This window comes from Henckelia pumila, chromosome 2, assembly GCF_033568475.1.
Source record: "Henckelia pumila isolate YLH828 chromosome 2, ASM3356847v2, whole genome shotgun sequence".
Lineage (NCBI taxonomy): Eukaryota > Viridiplantae > Streptophyta > Magnoliopsida > Lamiales > Gesneriaceae > Henckelia > Henckelia pumila.
Genome location: NC_133121.1, coordinates 51,467,425 through 51,485,466, shown reverse-complemented (window position 1 = coordinate 51,485,466; position 18,042 = coordinate 51,467,425).

Here is an 18,042-nt window from a genome sequence, read left to right as displayed (position 1 = left end):
ATCGAAACTCTAAAGCATATAGAAATCGTTCCAAGTGATCCCAAGAAGACACTGAAAATCGGGACCGAATTATCTCCTGAATTGGAAGAGAAGCTGAAAAATTTCCTCGGTCGCAATTTGGATGTGTTTACTTGGGGTGATGAGGCTCTACCCGGAATACCACATGAATATGCGCTCCATCACCTCCGTGTTGATCCAAAAATGAAACCGGTGAAGGAAAAGAAAAGAGCATTTGGCCTAGAAAAAAATCGACATATAGCCGCCGAAGTGGAAAAACTCCTAGCGGCGAAATACATCAGGCCAGTTTCATACCCAGATTGGCTTGCAAATGTTGTCTTAGTACCTGTTGTGGGGACCCGGGTTGCTAATCTTATCTTAGGGCAATTTATTATAATTAACAATTAATCAAGTACTTAAAAGAATTAAAGAACCAAGAGCTAAATTTTTTTTTTTTTAAAGGCTACAGTACCTCGCTCGATCGGGTAAACTTGCCCGATCGAGCGAGCTCAAATTAAAAACTCTCGGGTCCAAAATATTCTTGGCCTCGCTCAATCGGTGAACTTCAGCCGATCGAGCGGCCAAGAAAATCAACTCCTCTGTTTTGCAAAATACATGGCTCGCTCGATCGGTGAATTTCACCCGATCGAGCGGGCTTCAATTCTTGAAAAATCTGCTGCTAACAAAGTGCTGTCAAAGGTAGAAACAATAAACATAATCTCTTGTACAATCTACCAAATAAGATAAATGCTATCTCATAACATCTTATAAGCTTCCATACATAAGATACACAAACTATCATGTATTCAACCACAATATACAATGTTCTTGTATCATTTCTAGCATGGTTCATCAACTCAAAGTACATGTCGTGCTGCTAAAACCCGTGTCCTCACATGCTAAGACTCTATCTCGAGCTATCCCTGTCTTTTCTGACCAGCTCCTGCCCCACCTATTGACATGCACACATACAAAACAAAGCAATAGCCGGATACCTCCGGTGAGAATAAAATCCAAGTATAAACAACATAAAGAGCAAGATAATAAACGTGAATGCAATGCATATGACCAAAAGAGGCTATCAAGCTGATATCAATCGAATATAAGTTCTTGGGATCCCGAGGAAATAAAATCTTTAACGAACACCAACTCACCCAATTGAGATGAAGTTAAATACTTTATTTCCTCTGACTTTGGTGCAACCATAATGAGTCTTCTGGCTCTGGAAGTAAGTCTACATTCCGTGCCACTCAACTACAGCCCTCCAAACGTCATATGCACTCTAGGCCTTTCAACCCTCTGTGCTTATCTGGCTGGAGTTCAAGATGAATGCAACATGTTCTGTATGCATTTAATGCTATAAAACATCTTGAACAACTAATCACAAAGCAAGTAAAGCAACACAATCATGTAATCACATAAGGTACATAAGCAAATAAGTATGTGATTGACAAGGGACTACTCGAAACAATAACTATTTCGAGTGTTCTATCCCATCTGGATTAGCTGTCATTTATACCTTTCGATAGCACGTCTGAAAGTACTTTAAATCTGCAATGGCATCAATGATAAATCATATCAAAAGGTTGCTCAATTTATCAACTCAATCTCAAGTGCAATGCTAACAAACCTTGCTTCAACTTTGTCACGGTTCGAAGACTACTTCTCGAGTCGTCAATCTTGTGCTAAGATCTGAAATGATATGTATACAATCTCACAAGATCAGATTTCAACTCCACTTCATGTTTCATTCAATCAACAATATCAAAGTCTTGACATTTTTCGAATCCACGGCATAACGGCTAAAAACCGGCAATCCAAACAATATCCAAATCAATCCAACAATAAAGATAACTTATAATATAATCTCAATACCATCAAAAGCATCATAATTAGATAAGTTAGGGTTCGAATTTTTCTTGCTAAAATCATATAAAATCCGAACGATAGTCTTTTCTGAACCGTCTGCGAATACATAATCGGTACAGCTCATAAATGCTATATCTTAAAATCATAAATTTCCATCTTCAACATACAAATAAAGTCTGAGAAAGATGAATAAAACTTGTACCAAAACGAAGGTCTCAGAGCGGTGATCGCAGATATATATTTATTCGGAATTTCTGACAACCGGAGCGCGAGTTATCGAAGCTTTTTCGGATAAAAAATGGTGTCTTGGAGGGTTGGAACGTTTTCTCTGCCTTTTCCTTATGCTTTGCACGTTGAAATCAGATATTACAAGTGGGAATAAAGATATATATAGCCAAATTGCAGTTTAGTCCCTGAACTTTTGGCTATTTGCAATTCAGTCCCCTAGAAAGCGATTTAATTCAATTGCAATCCTTATTCATTTAAGAATATTAGAATTTAATTCTAAACTCTAAATATTCCCAAATTAAATATTCTCGGATTAAAATTAAATAATCCCGGGCCTTACATTTCTCCCCCACTAAAACATGAGTTTGTCCTCGAAATCATAAGCAAGTTGTATAGACAATCTGTATACACATAAGAGAAAAAAATAACATAAAGCAGAATAAGAACTTACATCAATAAAACAACTCTGGAAATCTCTGTCTCATGTCTGACTCAGTCTCCCAAGTCGCTTCTTCTATGCCATGTCGACTCCACTGAACCTTGACTAACTGAATCATCTTATTTCTGAGCTGTTTATCTTTGTGATCAAGAATCTGAATAGGCTCCTCAAAATAACTAAGAGTCTCTTCAAGTTCAGCTTCATCAGGCTGAAGAATATGGGAAGGATCAGGCTGATACTTCCACAGCATAGAGACATGGAATACGTCATGAATACCAGACAAAGATGGAGGAAGAGCGAGTCGATAAGCAAGATCGCCTATCTTCTCAATAATCTCATATGGACCAATAAAACGTGGAGATAACTTTAATCTCTTGCCAAATCTGACTGTACCTCTAAACGGAGAAATCTTCAAGAAAACTCTGTCTCCCTGATCAAAAGATAGAGGTCGTCGTCTGATATTTGCATATTTTGCTTATCTGTCTTGAGCTGTTTTCATTCTTTTCTGTATAAGATTCACTTTTTCTGTCATTTCTCGGATCATATCTGGCCCAACATCTGGTACGTCTGAGATATCATCCCAATACAATGGTGATCTGCATTTCTTTCCGTACAATGCTTCAAAAGGAGCCATCTCAATGCTCGTCTGATAGCTGTTATTATAAGAGAATTCTGCAAGTGGTAATGAATCTTGCCAACTAGTACCAAAATCTAGTACTACAGCTCTCAACATATCCTCAAGTGTCTGGATAGTCCGCTCTGACTGTCCGTCTGTTTGAGGATGATAAGCTGTACTCAGATGCAATTGAGTACCAAGAGCTTGTTGCAAGCTATGCCAAAAGTGTGATGTAAATCTAGGGTCTCGGTCTGAAACAATAGATTTAGTCACACCATGTAATCTTACCACTTCTCTGACGTAGATTTCTGCCATCTGATCATGTCTGTACGTCATTCTGTACGGAATAAAACATGCTGATTTCATCAAACGATCGATAATCACCCAAATGGCATCGCACCCTCTGGATGAACGTGGTAGCTGTGTAACGAAATCCATGGAAATGTGATCTAATTTCCATTCTGGAACTGATAGACTCTGCAATAGACCACCTGGTTTCTTTCTTTCTGCTTTTACCTATTGGCAATTTAAACATTTAGACACAAAATCTGTGACATTTGCTTTTATCTGTTTCCATCAATACTGTGTCTTCAGATCATTATACATTTTCCTGCCACCAGGATGAATACTGAATCGACTGCTGTGAGCCTCTTTCAATATCTGCTGTTTCAAGTCTGAAACATCTGGAACAACAAGTCTGTTATTCACATATAAAACATCATCAGCACTGACTTGATATTCAGATTGATGACCAGATCTGACCATAACAATAGAATTCTGAATATTCGAATCTTCTTTCTATGCTTCTTTGATTTTCATTAACAGTTCTGGCTTCGCTTTTATAGCACAAACACGAATAGGTCGCATATCTGTTTCAAATACTAATCCAGAAATACAACAATCTTCTACCATTTGAGATACACCTATCGTAGACAAGTACAAAGAACACACCTTTCTACTTAAGGCGTCTGCAGCTGCATTAGATTTTCCTTGATAATATTTGATCTCGCAATCGAAATCTTTCAATAAATCAAGCCATCTACGCTGTCTCATATTCAATTCTGATTGCGAAAACAGATATTTCAAACTTTTATGATCAGAAAAGATGTCAAACTTCTCACCATAAAGATAATATCGTCATATCTTCAATGCAAAGACGATAGCGGCAAGCTCTAAATCATGGATAGGATATCGAGTCTCGTGTGGCTTCAATTGTCTCGATGCATAAGCAATAACATGCCCTCGCTGCATGAGCACACAACCCAGACCCTTGTGAGAAGTATCACAATATACAACAAAATCACCTGTACCTGATGGAATCGTCAAGACAGGTGCACTTGTAAGCCTTTTCTTCAATTCTAAGAAACTAGTTTCACACGCTTCAGTCCAGACATACGGCATATTTTTCTGTGTCAATTGCGTAATAGGCTTCGCAATGCTGGAGAAATCTCTGATAAAGCGTCTATAATAACCTTCCAAGCCCATAAAACTCCGTATTTCTGGCACTGATGTAGGTCTAGGCCAATTCAAGACAGCCTCGACCTTGCTTGGATCCACTGAAATCCCATCACCTGAAATAATATGCCCAAGAAACACAACTTTCTGCAACCAAAATTCACATTTCGATAACTTGGCATATAATTTCTCATTTCTCAACGTCTGTAAAATGATTCTGAGATGTTCAGCATGCTCATGTACATTCTTGGAATAGATCAAGATATCATCGATAAAAATAATGACAAAGTCATCCAAGTATTTCTGAAATACCCTATTCATCAATCCCATAAATACTTCAGGAGCACTGGTTAAACCAAAAGGCATGACGATGAATTCATAATGTCCATACCTTGTTCTGAAAGCAGTTTTAGGAATATCTTTATCTCGTACTCTCAATTGATGATATCCGGATCGTAAATCAATCTTAGAATAGATAGCTGAACCCTGTAGCTGGTCAAACAAATCATCTATTATAGGCAATGGATATTTATTCTTGATGGTTACCTTGTTCAATTGCCGATAATCAATGCATAAGCGCATGGAACCATCTTTCTTTTGTACAAACAGTACCGGAGCGCCCCAAGGTGAAACCTTGGCCTAATGTACCCCTTAGCCAACAAATCTTCCAGTTGATCCTTCAACTCCTTCAATTCAATAGGTGCCATTCTGTAAGGAGCTTTGGATATTGGTTGCGTACCTGGCATTAAATCAATACTGAAATCTATCTCTCGGGCTGGAGGTAAACCAGGAATTTTATCAGGAAATACATCAGCAAATTCATGTACAACTGGAATATCTGTTACTGCTGGACTAGATTTCAATACATCGACTGCATAAATCAAAAATCCTTCCGCCCTTCTCTGCAATAAACGGGTCATAGATAACACAGATATCAAAGGGATCTTGGCTCGAGAACCCTTACCGTAGAATTTCCATTCAGATGCCATTTCTGGTCTAAATCTGACCACTTTCTGAAAACAATCTACAGTCGCCCTGTACTTGGTTAACATGTCTATACCGATAATACAATCGAAATCTGATAATCCAAGTACTATACAATCTATATCAATCACATTCCCGTCATATTGCAACGCACAATTTTGAATCATTCGAACATAGATAATACCTTCACCCAAAGGTGAAGAAATAGAGAAAACAGTAGGCAATGGCTCAGACGATAAAGAATGCATCATAACAAATTTTTCAGAGATGAATGTATGTGATGCACCTGTATCTATCAAAACATAGGCAGGATAACCATAAATAGAGCAGTTACCTGCTATGACATTGTCAGGTGCTGCCTGTGCCTGTTCCTCAGTAAGTGCAAAGACTCGAGCCTGTTGTCTAGGAAGTTGAGTCACAGTCTGGCTTCCTCCTACTCTGGGCTGTTGCTGAGGTTGCTGAGGCTGGAATAAATGCACTGTTTGCCTTTCTACCTGCGGTGTTGGTTGAGAAGAACTTTCACCCATAGCTCGTTGGGGACATACTTTGGCATAGTGACCTGGTTGGCGACAAATATTGCAATTACCTGATACACCTTTGCACTGATCGATAGCATGTCATCCACCACACTTACCACAAAATACTCCTGACTCACTAGTTCTCTGCCCTGTACCAAACTGTCTCTGTCCACTAGAACTGGAAGAACTACTGCCTGCCCTCTTGAATTGCTTCCCTTTCGGCCTGAATCTAGAATCCTTTCTGCCACTGCTTCCTCCCTTAACTCTGAGGGATGGTTGCTGAAACTATGGCAGATTCTGTGGAAGTGATGCTGATACAGGCTGTGGTACTGGCTGTGGAATGAACGGTGCTCCTCTTTGTCGCAATATCCCCGCTTCTGCTCCCTTAGCTTTATTCAAGACGTCAGCAAAAGTATTAGGTAGTCCACTATTCATCAAAGTAAACACATCTGGATTAAGGCCATTGATAAACTGATCTGCCATTGCTTCATCAGTTGCTGCTATATGTGGAGCAAACTTCATAAGACATGAAAATTTGGCCACATATTCCTCAATATTCAAGTTGCCTTGCCTTAGATTGGCAAATTCAGCACCCTTATCCTTCCTGTAGGAGACTGGAAAGAAACGTTGATAGAATTTAATTTTAAAAACAATCCAGGTGATAGTCGTACCTCGCTGTTCTAACACTCTTTTTGTAGTAATCCACCAACTTTTAGCAACATCGTGAAGTTGATGTATTACCAGTCGGATACGACGATCATCGGTATAATCAATTGACTCAAACAGCTGTTCGATATTTTCAAGCCAATTCTCACAATCCACTGAGTTTTCTGTTCCTTTCAATGTTGGCGGGTTGAATGACTGAAATCATTTCAGTAAAGTCTCCATTGGAGTAGCAGTAGGATCCAAAGGGTCAGTAGATGTACTACCCTATGCATTCTGAGGTTCAACAGCTGGCGGTGGTACTGGTGCTGGTTCAGCTGGAGGAACCACTAATGGCTGTCTAATGGCCGGTACTTTACGGGGAGGCATATCTGATTGTCAAACAGATTAGTGCATAAACAATATCATATGCAGCAATTTATTCCATCCTTCTCTGATAAGCATTCTCATGCATTCTCATGAGAATTCAGGTTCTGACTGAGGATACTCTAGAATACAATTGCATATATAGCATGCAGTAGCAATGAAAGCACATAATCATGCAATCATATAAATCTTGCAATATAAAGCATGCTAGCATATAGTGCACATAATCAGATACAACATGTAATCTCATGTGATATCAAACAATCAGACAGACTCAATCTACCCCGCTCATCAACTTCTATCTGAATCCAGAAACTTATGCTCTGATACAACATGTTGTGGGGACCCGGGTTGCTAATCTTATCTTAGGGTAATTTATTATAATTAACAATTAATCAAGTACTTAAAAGAATTAAAGGACAAAGAGCTAAAAAAATTTTTTTTTTAAAGGCTACAGTACCTCGCTCGATCGAGTAAACTTGCCTGATCGAGCGAGCTCAAATTAAAAACTCTTGGGTCCAAAATATTCTTGGCCTCGCTCGATCGGTGAACTTCAGCCAATCGAGCGGCCAAGAAAATCAACTCCTCTATTTTGCAAAATACATGGCTTGCTCGATCGGTGAATTTCACCCGATCGAACGGGCTTCAATTCTTGAAAAATCTGCTGCTAACAAAGTGATGTCAAAGGTAGAAACAATAACCATAATCTCTTGTACAATCTAACAAATAAGATACATGCTATCTCATAACATCTTATAAGCTTCCATACACAAGATACACAAACTATCATGTATTCAACCACAATATACAATGTTCTTGTATCATTTCTAGCATGGTTCATCAACTCAAAGTGCATGTCGTAATGCTAAAACCTGTGTTCTCACATGCTAAGACTCTATCTCGAGCTATCCCTGACTTTTCTGACCAGCTCCTGTCCCACCTATTGCCATGCACACATACAAAACAAAGCAATAGCCGGATACCTCCGGTGAGAATAAAATCCCAGTATAAACAACATAAAGAGCAAGATAATAAACGTGAATGCAATGCATATGACCAAAAGAGGCTATCAAGCTGATATCAATCGAATATAAGTTCTTGGGATCCCGAGGAAATAAAATCTTTAACGAACACCAACTCACCCAATCGAGGTGAAGTTAAATACTTTATTTCCTCTGACTTTGGTGCAACCATAGTGAGTCTTCTGGCTCTGGAAGTAAGTCTACATTCCGTGCCACTCAACTACAGCCCTCCAAACGTCATATGCACTCTAGGCCTTTCAACCCTCTGTGCTTATCTGGCTAGAGTTCAAGATGAATGCAACATGTTCTGTATGCATTTAATGCTATAAAACATCTTGAACAACTAATCACAAAGCAAGTAAAGCAACACAATCATGTAATCACATAAGGTACATAAGCAAATAAGTATGTGATTGACAAGGGACTACTCGAAACAATAACTATTTCGAGTGTTCTATCCCATCTGGATTAGCTGTCATTTATACCTTTCGATAGCACGTCTGAAAGTACTTTAAATCTGCAATGACATCAATGATAAATCATATCAAAAGGTTGCTCAATTTCTCAACTCAATCTCAAGTGCAATGCTAGCAAACCTTGCTTCAACTTTGTCACGGTTCGAAGACTACTTCTCGAGTCGTCAATCTTGTGCTAAGATCTAAAATGATATGTATACAATCTCACAAGATCAGATTTCAACTCCACTTCATGTTTCATTCAATCAACAATATCAATGTCTTGACATTTTTCGAATCGATGGCATAACGGCTAAAAACCGGCAATCCAAACAATATCCAAATCAATCCAACAATCAAGATAACTTATAATATCATCTCAATACCATCAAAAGCATCATAATTAGATAAGGTAGGGTTCGAATTTTGCTTGCTAAAATCATATAAAATCCGAACGATAGTGTTTTTCCGAACCGTCTGCGAATACATAATCGGTACAGCTCATAAATGCTTATATCTTAAAATCATAAATTTCCATCTTCAACATACAAATAAAGTCTGAGAAAGATGAATGAAACTTGTACCAAAACGAAGGTCTCAGAGCGGTGATCGCAGATATATATTTATTCGGAATTTCTGACAATCGGAGCGCGAGTTATCGAAGCTTTTTCGGATAAAAAATGGTGTCTTGGAGGGTTGGAACGTTTTCTCTGCCTTTTCCTTCTGCTTTGCACGTTGAAATCATATATTACAAGTGGGAATTAAGATATATATAGCCAAATTGCATTTTAGTCCCTGAACTTTTGGCTATTTGCAATTCAGTCTCCGGGAAAGCGATTTAATTCAATTTCAATCCTTATTCATTTAAGAATATTAGAATTTAATTCTAAACTCTAAATATTCCCAAATTAAATATTTTTGGATTAAAATTAAATAATCCCGGGCCTTACAAAAACCCAAAGAAAAATGGCATTTGTGCATAGATTTCACTGATCTCAACAAAGCTTGCCCCAAAAATCCGTTTCCACTCCCACGAATTGACTTGTTAGTCGATTCGACAGCAGGATGCAAGCTGCTCACTTTTCTTGACGCATATCAAGGATACAATCAGATCGTTCTAGCACCAGAATACCAGGAAAAAACAAGTTTCATCACTAATAGGGGGATTTATTGCTACGATGTTATGCCATTTGGGATAAAGAATGCTGGAGCTACCTATCAACGTCTGGTAAATACAATGTTCGAACACTTGATCGGACATAACATGGAAGTTTATATAGATGACATGCTCATCAAAAGTACCCAAGCATCTAATCACTTGAAAGATCTTGAGGAATGCTTCAGTATACTCAGAAAATACAAGATGAAGCTTAATCCAGACAAATGCACTTTTGGCATTCAAGGAGGCAAATTTCTTGGTTACACGGTGTCACAACGAGGAATAGAGGCCAACCCTGAAAAAATTGAAGCAATTTGGAACATGAATCCTCCGAAAAATGTGAAAGGCATCCAAGAATTAACAGGACATTTGGTCGCCCTCAACCGATTCATTTCAAGATCTGAAGACAAGGGGTTACCATTCTTCAAATTGTTGAGGAGTGGAAAAGGTTTTCGATGGATAGAAGAGTGCCAGCAAGCGAGTTGAAAAGACATATGACCTCTCCGCCATTGTTAGTAAAACCAAAGGAGGGTGACACCCTGCTGATTTATCTAGCAATATCTACGGAGGCGGTAAGTGCAGTATTGGTCTCTGAAGTAGGACATGAGCACAAACCAGTGTACTATATCAACCGAACTTTACACGGAGCAGAATTAATATATACAAAGATCAAGAAATTGGCACTGGCTTTGGTAACTGCAGCAAGAAAATTGCGTCCTTACTTTCAGTCTCATCCAATAATTGTACTCGCCAATCATCATCTCAAACAAATTATCTCGAGTCCTGAAGCATCAGGAAGAATGGTTAAGTGGGCTGTCGAATTGAGCCAATATGGAATTGAATATCGCTTGCGTCCAACGATTAAAGCATAGATTTTGGCTGATTTTCTAGGAGAGATGACAGTAACTCAAGAATAAAACTCCACCCTGACATGGATGGTTTATGTCGACGGCTCATCAACCTCTACAGGAAGCGGTGCACTTATAGTTTTGGAGAGCCCATAGGGAGATAAATTTCAATATGCCATCAAATTTTTATTCCCTGCAATGAATAATGAAGTAGAATATGAAGCTTTTATCATGGGAATAAAATTGGCCCTGTCGGTAGGAGAAAAAAGACTAACGATACACAGCGACTCCCAACTTATTGTCAGTCAGGTTAATGGAAATTATGAAGCGAAGGAAGATAAAATGCTTGAATACCTCACTCAGGTGAATGAGCTTCTCTCGTGTTTAGACAGCTACGATGTAAAGAAGATACCTAGAGTGGAAAATGAGTGAGCGGACCGTCTCGCCAAGTTAGCAAGCTCCTTGGACAACATTGATAATAGGAAAATAACATTCCTAACATATGGCAAGGAAAAAACTAATGAAAGTGATGTTACAATCTTTTGTGCTAACAGCGAAAAACCTAGTTGGAAAGATGAAAGAGTCAAACCAAGGTCTTTCCAAGTTGGAGACCTTGTATTGAGAAAATCTAACATCTTGAAGTCCGTGGGCAAGCTGGATCCAAAATGGGAAGGCCCGTACAAAGTAATTGAGATTCTGAAGATGGGAACATATCGCCTCCAACATTCAGATGGACGAATACTTCCCAGACCTTGGAACGTGGACAACCTTAAGAAGTTTTATGCATAAATTGCAACTCTATCCAATATTAGCCTATATTTAACTTTTTGTTATTAGCATATTTTCCTTATGTTTTCATATTACAATTTTGTGATGCATTTTTCAACTAATTTTATTATTTTGTAATATAAGAAGATTACTTTGTCGAAATCATATCATATCTCCTCTCCTATACTAACGCTTACTTACGACATAAACGTCATAGACCCTAACAGTCATAAAAAAAAAATTCCCAACAATAAGAGGCTTGGCCAGCCCCATGGAACATTTGAACTTATGACGCTGTAAGAGGTCAGGATGAAATAATAATATTACAAGTCCCAGGATACCTCACCACACATCAAGTGGGTTTAGGACTTCCCCAACAAAATCTTGGGAGACTGATCCCTTCCCAAGTACTCCAATATTAAAGCGATAGTATTTTATTCAAACAAGTATGCAATAGCAACTTTAAAATGCAAAGAGATATGATAATCGACAAAATTGAATATACATTTAAAAAAAGGAATAATTGTTCTTTCTTTGTTCATCCACCAACTGCTTACACACTCAAAAAGAGCAAACAAAGTCTTGGACTTCAAAGTCTTTATTACAAATAAAAAAAATTGTCCAAAAGTGGCAAGAAATAATAAAACTAAACTGTTCCACGGCTCCAAAGAGTAGTCTCCACTCAGTTTCGACACACACCCGTCGTCTTTATTGATTGTATAAGCTAGAAATTCGAACGCAAAGCTTCGATCAAATCCTCGTCACCCAGATCTCCCAATAAATCTCCCAAGATTGGGTCCGAGTCATCCTCAACTCTTGCAATACTAGGCTCCGGAATTTTAGGGTGAATCATCATAATAATTTCCTCCGGAACTAGTTTAGTATTCCGTAGTTCTTTGCGACAATCCACTACAACTTCATCATGAATAACGATCACCCGCTGAATCACTTCATCTCTAAAAGCTGTAGACTCTCGATAGCCTTCAATCACCTTTTTCTCCAGTATTCCGCAAGAGAGTCTTACCTACTGACGAATTGAGAAAAATCTCGCCAGTTTTTTATTCATGGGAGTATTTTCCCCTAAGTTGTTTCATCTCCTTACACAAGGCATCATATCTTTTGGCTTTTTCTTAGCATTTTTGATGCATGCTTTTCATTTTTTTCTATGCATGCCCGTACCTCCGCCACGTTTATTTTTTCCCCTACAAAAAAAAAGGAGAATAATACATAAATAAATACAATAAATTCTCAAATTACACCGAGCAAGGTATATTAAATTAAAGAAAAAATACAATAGCATGCAAGAGGATGAAAAAGCATATACCGGTAGGAAGAAAACTTTTTGGATCAACCAAATTTTTTAAAAGACTTAAGGAGCGACATTCAAGTTGCAATTCACGATGAGTTTTGCTAAAAATAATTCTCCTATGGCCCGGACTCCATACTATGGGAACCCCCCAACCATAATCCCGGACATAAACAAACTTTTTCTCTAATCGCTTTTCGGAGATGGACAACGAGATAAAAACTTACAATCTTCCCGAGGTAGAAAATAAGTATAAGAACCCTACATGGAACGACGCACCGAAAAGAGCGCATAAAATAAGTCTATAGTCGGGGACATTTTGACTTCGCTCACTCTACATAGGAAACCCGTAAAAAGTAGAATCGCATTTGGTGTTAATTGACTTAAACTCACCCCAAGACCATCTACAATTTCTATCAAAAGGGCATGAGGAGGAAGCGAAAAACCAAAATTAAAATACTCCATATATACAGTGAAATAACCCGGAGGCGGTTCATGGTAAGGATCTCCATTTTTGGGAATCTTAAGAATATGTTTAAAGGATAATTCAAGTTTAAGGCATGGACTTAAAGTCTCCGAGTCGTCCAAAACACGCTCTCTCACACCTTCCAAAGATTCTTGAGAACCACTAATATCGCAAGAATTCAAATAACTCAAGGGATATAGACACTCGTCAATTTCACTATCATTGCCAGACTCCGCTGGCAAAGGAGAATCAATATCTCGGTTAGCAACTAACACCGAGAATACCTTACATCGTGAAGAGCAACCTGCAATAATTTAAATAAAATATAATAAACACATAAAAAATAAATTTTATTAAAGAGTATTTATTTTAGTTTTGCGCAATATCAACCTCAAATGAAGGTAAATTTTCCAAAATTATAGCATATAAATCAACTCCATAAATAAAAGATAATAGCATCGAACATTTGGGCATAATTATTTATTTCACATCATTATTATATATGCATATACGTGTATATATATGTATTTATAACAATCATAGACCGGGTCATCATCGCCAAAATCCTCACCACCATCGCTTCATCGCCGACGGTCGCATTTTTTGGCGAGCCATCATCGGTCGGTCGCCGTGAAACATCTGCCATCTCCGATTGCCACCGACATGACAACATCTCCAACAGCCCATCGAACACCACCCTCGATCTTTGTCATCTTTTTCCGGTCGAGCCAGATTTGGAAGGCATGGAAGCGCTCATCCATGGTTGGACATCGACGGAAGCCGTCGCCGAATCCTCACGTAGCCAATCACGTCTGATTCTATCGAGCCCAGAATCTGGCTTTGTTCCTCCCAAAACACGCAGCCATGGCTGAGACTCAAATTCGTGGACTTCATCATCTTCTTTGCATCGCCGACAACCCTCCTTGCTTGGACAGCCATGCCACCTTTTGCGCTTCCGAGTCGCCCCTCCCTTCTCAATTTCAGATTTGGATTGGTTTTCAAGAAACCAATTCCATGGCTGAAAATCGAGAACACCTCCGCCGGAAGAACATAAAGCACTGCCACTTCACCAAACACAGTTGCCGCTAGCTTGGCAGTCAATAGGGGAGGCGATGAATACCCAGGGGGTGGGATATAGATACAAATATAAACATAAATACACACACACATGACACACAAGAAAGGTACAGAGAAGTTCACGGGGAGAGGAAGACATAGGACAAAGGGAGAGAGAACAAATAACACATATCAATTTTTAAATTACGGGGTGGGAATTGATACCTGCCATATTGATTCTCCCCTTTGATTATTTTTAATTGAACGTGATGGAACACATACTGCAATCACAACTAAGAAAATCAAATTGAGTTAGTAAGTTGAGATGAACACATACTGCGGTGCTGAATTTATAATGACAGTAGTTGATAGAGTTCTACTGGGTTTCTAAAATTCAAATTATGGTAGGACTTTGATTCATGTCTAATTACACTACAATCATTATTCTGCCAGGTCGATCCCCGTAATTTTCGCAGTGAAAAACAATATTCGTTTCCGGCAACTAAATTTCTAACAATACTCCGATAAAAATTCTACTCTCGATCCTCTCAACACACGCGACACAGCCGAGAGTGGGGGGGGGGGGGGGTTGCTGTGGGGACCTCGGGTTGCTAATGTCATTTTATGGAAACTAATGATTAATTAAACAATAAATCAAACAATTAAAGAATAATAGATCAAGAGCAGAAAAAAAAAATTTTTAAAAAAACCCAAGCCTCGCTCGATCGGTTAAAGTCATCCGATCGAGCGAGCAAAAATATAAAAGTCTCGGGTCTGCAGCACAAATGGCCTCGCTCGATCGGGCAAAAGCTACCGATCGAGCGAGCAATAAAAATCGAATTCTCTGCCCAAGAAAACAGGCCTCACTCGATCGGTAACTTTTACCCGATCGAGCGAGCCATCTTTTGCTCGAATTCTGCTGCTGTTCTATTGCTGTCAAAACTTTAGTACAAGGTATATATCATCATCCAAATCAATTCTAAGCATGTTATAAAATCTGAAAACATGCATACATTCATATACCAAGTTCCTATTATCAACTCATACAATTTAATACGTCCAATGAATAGCATAAAAGACATAAATCAACAAGCTACACTAACTCTCAATAGTGAGCTTCTAAACAAGATTCCAATGTCAAGTTCAATGCTATTTACTACCATTCTTCAACTTAACCCGAGTCCACACTTGCTACATCTCTCTCCCGAACTATCAATGTTCTCTAAACCAAGCTCCTGCCCCACCTGTTGAAATGCACACATAAAAAACAAGGCAACAGCCGGATAAACTCCGGTGAGAAATCATTCTCAGTATAATCGACATATAAATGCGTTAAATAAATTCATATCAACTCTAAACATGTCAACTCAAGAATAGAGTAAAAATAACGCATATATCGACTCAACATCAAATCAAGACTCAATTTATATAGCGCGCTTATCTCAAGAATTGATTCTTATCACTTCATTGCCATCAAGATTCGTAACCGATCTTGACATGGATATCCATCTAACGAGTTTGTAAACGACTCGCAAATAAGGTTAACCACAACCTTGGCATAGAATCGATTCAATATAACATCATATCAACTCGAATATAAAGATCCACTACCTGAGATGGATCGACAACATCCCAATCAAATCAAAAACATAAACAAGTATGTGGTTTTTACGGGTCAACTCAAGATTAGTCGTTCTTGAGTTTCAAAGTCCCTACTTCGCGATGTCGTCATTATACCTGTCATTCTCGAGTTTGTCATGTTCCACATCTGGATAGAAAGTACCACAACTCCTGTATGAATCTGATCATTCAATCATAATCAATCTTCAATCACATTCACTTCAATCTTGATCACTTCTACTTTAGTTTCAAGTTGAGGTTCTTGAGTCAATAGTCCCCTATTAAACTCTAAAACATATCATCAAAACATGTATATCAAACCTCATTCTATTCAATCATTTCAGAATTGAATCAAAATAATCAATATAGATTCAATCAACATCATTTCAAACTTCAACTCCTTCTTATTCGATACAACTCGGAGTCGTGAATCGTTAGCCTTCGAAATTCAACTGAAATCGAGAAATACAAATGTCATAACATTCATAACATCTAAACAACTATCTCAACACAGTTATAGGATATCAAAACGAAGTCAAAACATCAACCGGCGGCGTAGCGATTGAAAATCGGGAACCGACTCGGTATCGAATTCATTTCTAATCAACTCAATCATTCGTATCACTTATATCAGCTGAATTCATCATTCAATTCATCATATCAGCAGGTATAATCACATGTTAACAAGTCAAAAACATGCTGAAACCATGACAAGTTCGTTTCTTAATTCATTTCCAATCCGACTGCGATATCGAACGACATACGAACTCAAAAACACAACATAGTTTCATAATCTGATCTCTGCCATATTTCGTTCTTCAAAACATGCTGAAAGGATTAAATACTTACATCAATACAAAGGCTTCGTCGCAAGGATTCCAGAACATCTTTCGTAATCGAAAACGGACAATCGAATCAAAAGTTACGGCAATTTGAAAATTGGAAATCAAAAGAAATTGAAAGTTTCGACTTCTCTGTTCTTCAACTTTCTGAATACATGTAACTTATACACGTATCATGCTGATAATGTGAATTAAAATCAGATATGTTCATTCAATATTGCAATCTAGTCCCTGCAGTTTCGTAAATTGCAATTCAGTCCTCGGCCTTCTTTTTAATTCAATTTCAATCCAAAATAATTTAAGAATATAAGAATTTAATTCAAAACTCAAAATATTCTCAAATTAAATAATCTCGGATCAAAATTAAATAATTTTAGACTTATCGCATTTTAGTCCTTGAACTTCTCTATATTTGCAAATTGGTCTTTTCTCGAATTTCACCGTCGAATTAAATCCTCTTTCATTCTCGGAACTCAGAATTTAATTCTTGCATTCCAAAAATATTCAATTCAAATATTTTCATAAATTAATTTAAGAATCCCGGAATTTAAATCTCAAAACCCGTAAATTCTCAAATTAAATATTTTTGGCTCGGAAATTAAATCTATAATTTCCATAACTTCTCAAATCAATATTATCCCTTAATATGGAATTTAATTTTCAAACTTCATAATTAATAATTTAATATTTTCGGGCCTTATAATTCCTCCCCTCTAAGAAATGATTTTGTCCTCGAAATCGTATTCATCCGGAATATCAAATCAAATTGACTGAATGATTATCTGAAGTGATTCTCACTTCAATCATCCACTCTGCATTTCGTATCTCACTTCATCTTTCAATCTCTTGTCAGATTATTACTTCGAATCTGCTTCTATTCTCTTGTAATCAGTATCTATTCAGTTGTACTTTAAGTCATTGAAACAACTTTGTTCTGAGTTATTTCTTTCTTCAATCAAGGATTTGTCGAATAATCGACTTAACTCAGAATCTCGTCAATATCTATCTCATCTGAATAAAGTACATACGAAGAATCTACTGATACTTCTTTCACTTAGATACTGAACTTATCCAGCTGAAAAGAATATCATCAATTCTGTCTAACCTCTCAGTCAATGAAATTCAGCTTCAGTGACAACTTGTTTCATTCTCTTAATCATTCTATGCCATGCATAAAAAAAACATATCAAGTCTACACTGTCATTCAGTTCATCGTTTCAAGATCAGTACTCACATTCATATTCTGAATCTGTATCTCAACTTCGTTCTTTCTCAATTCTGAATCGAATGATGTCCAGGAATAACTTTTATGCTTAACGAGTCAGTTTCAGCTTAAAAAGTTATATCTATCATTCAATTACTAAT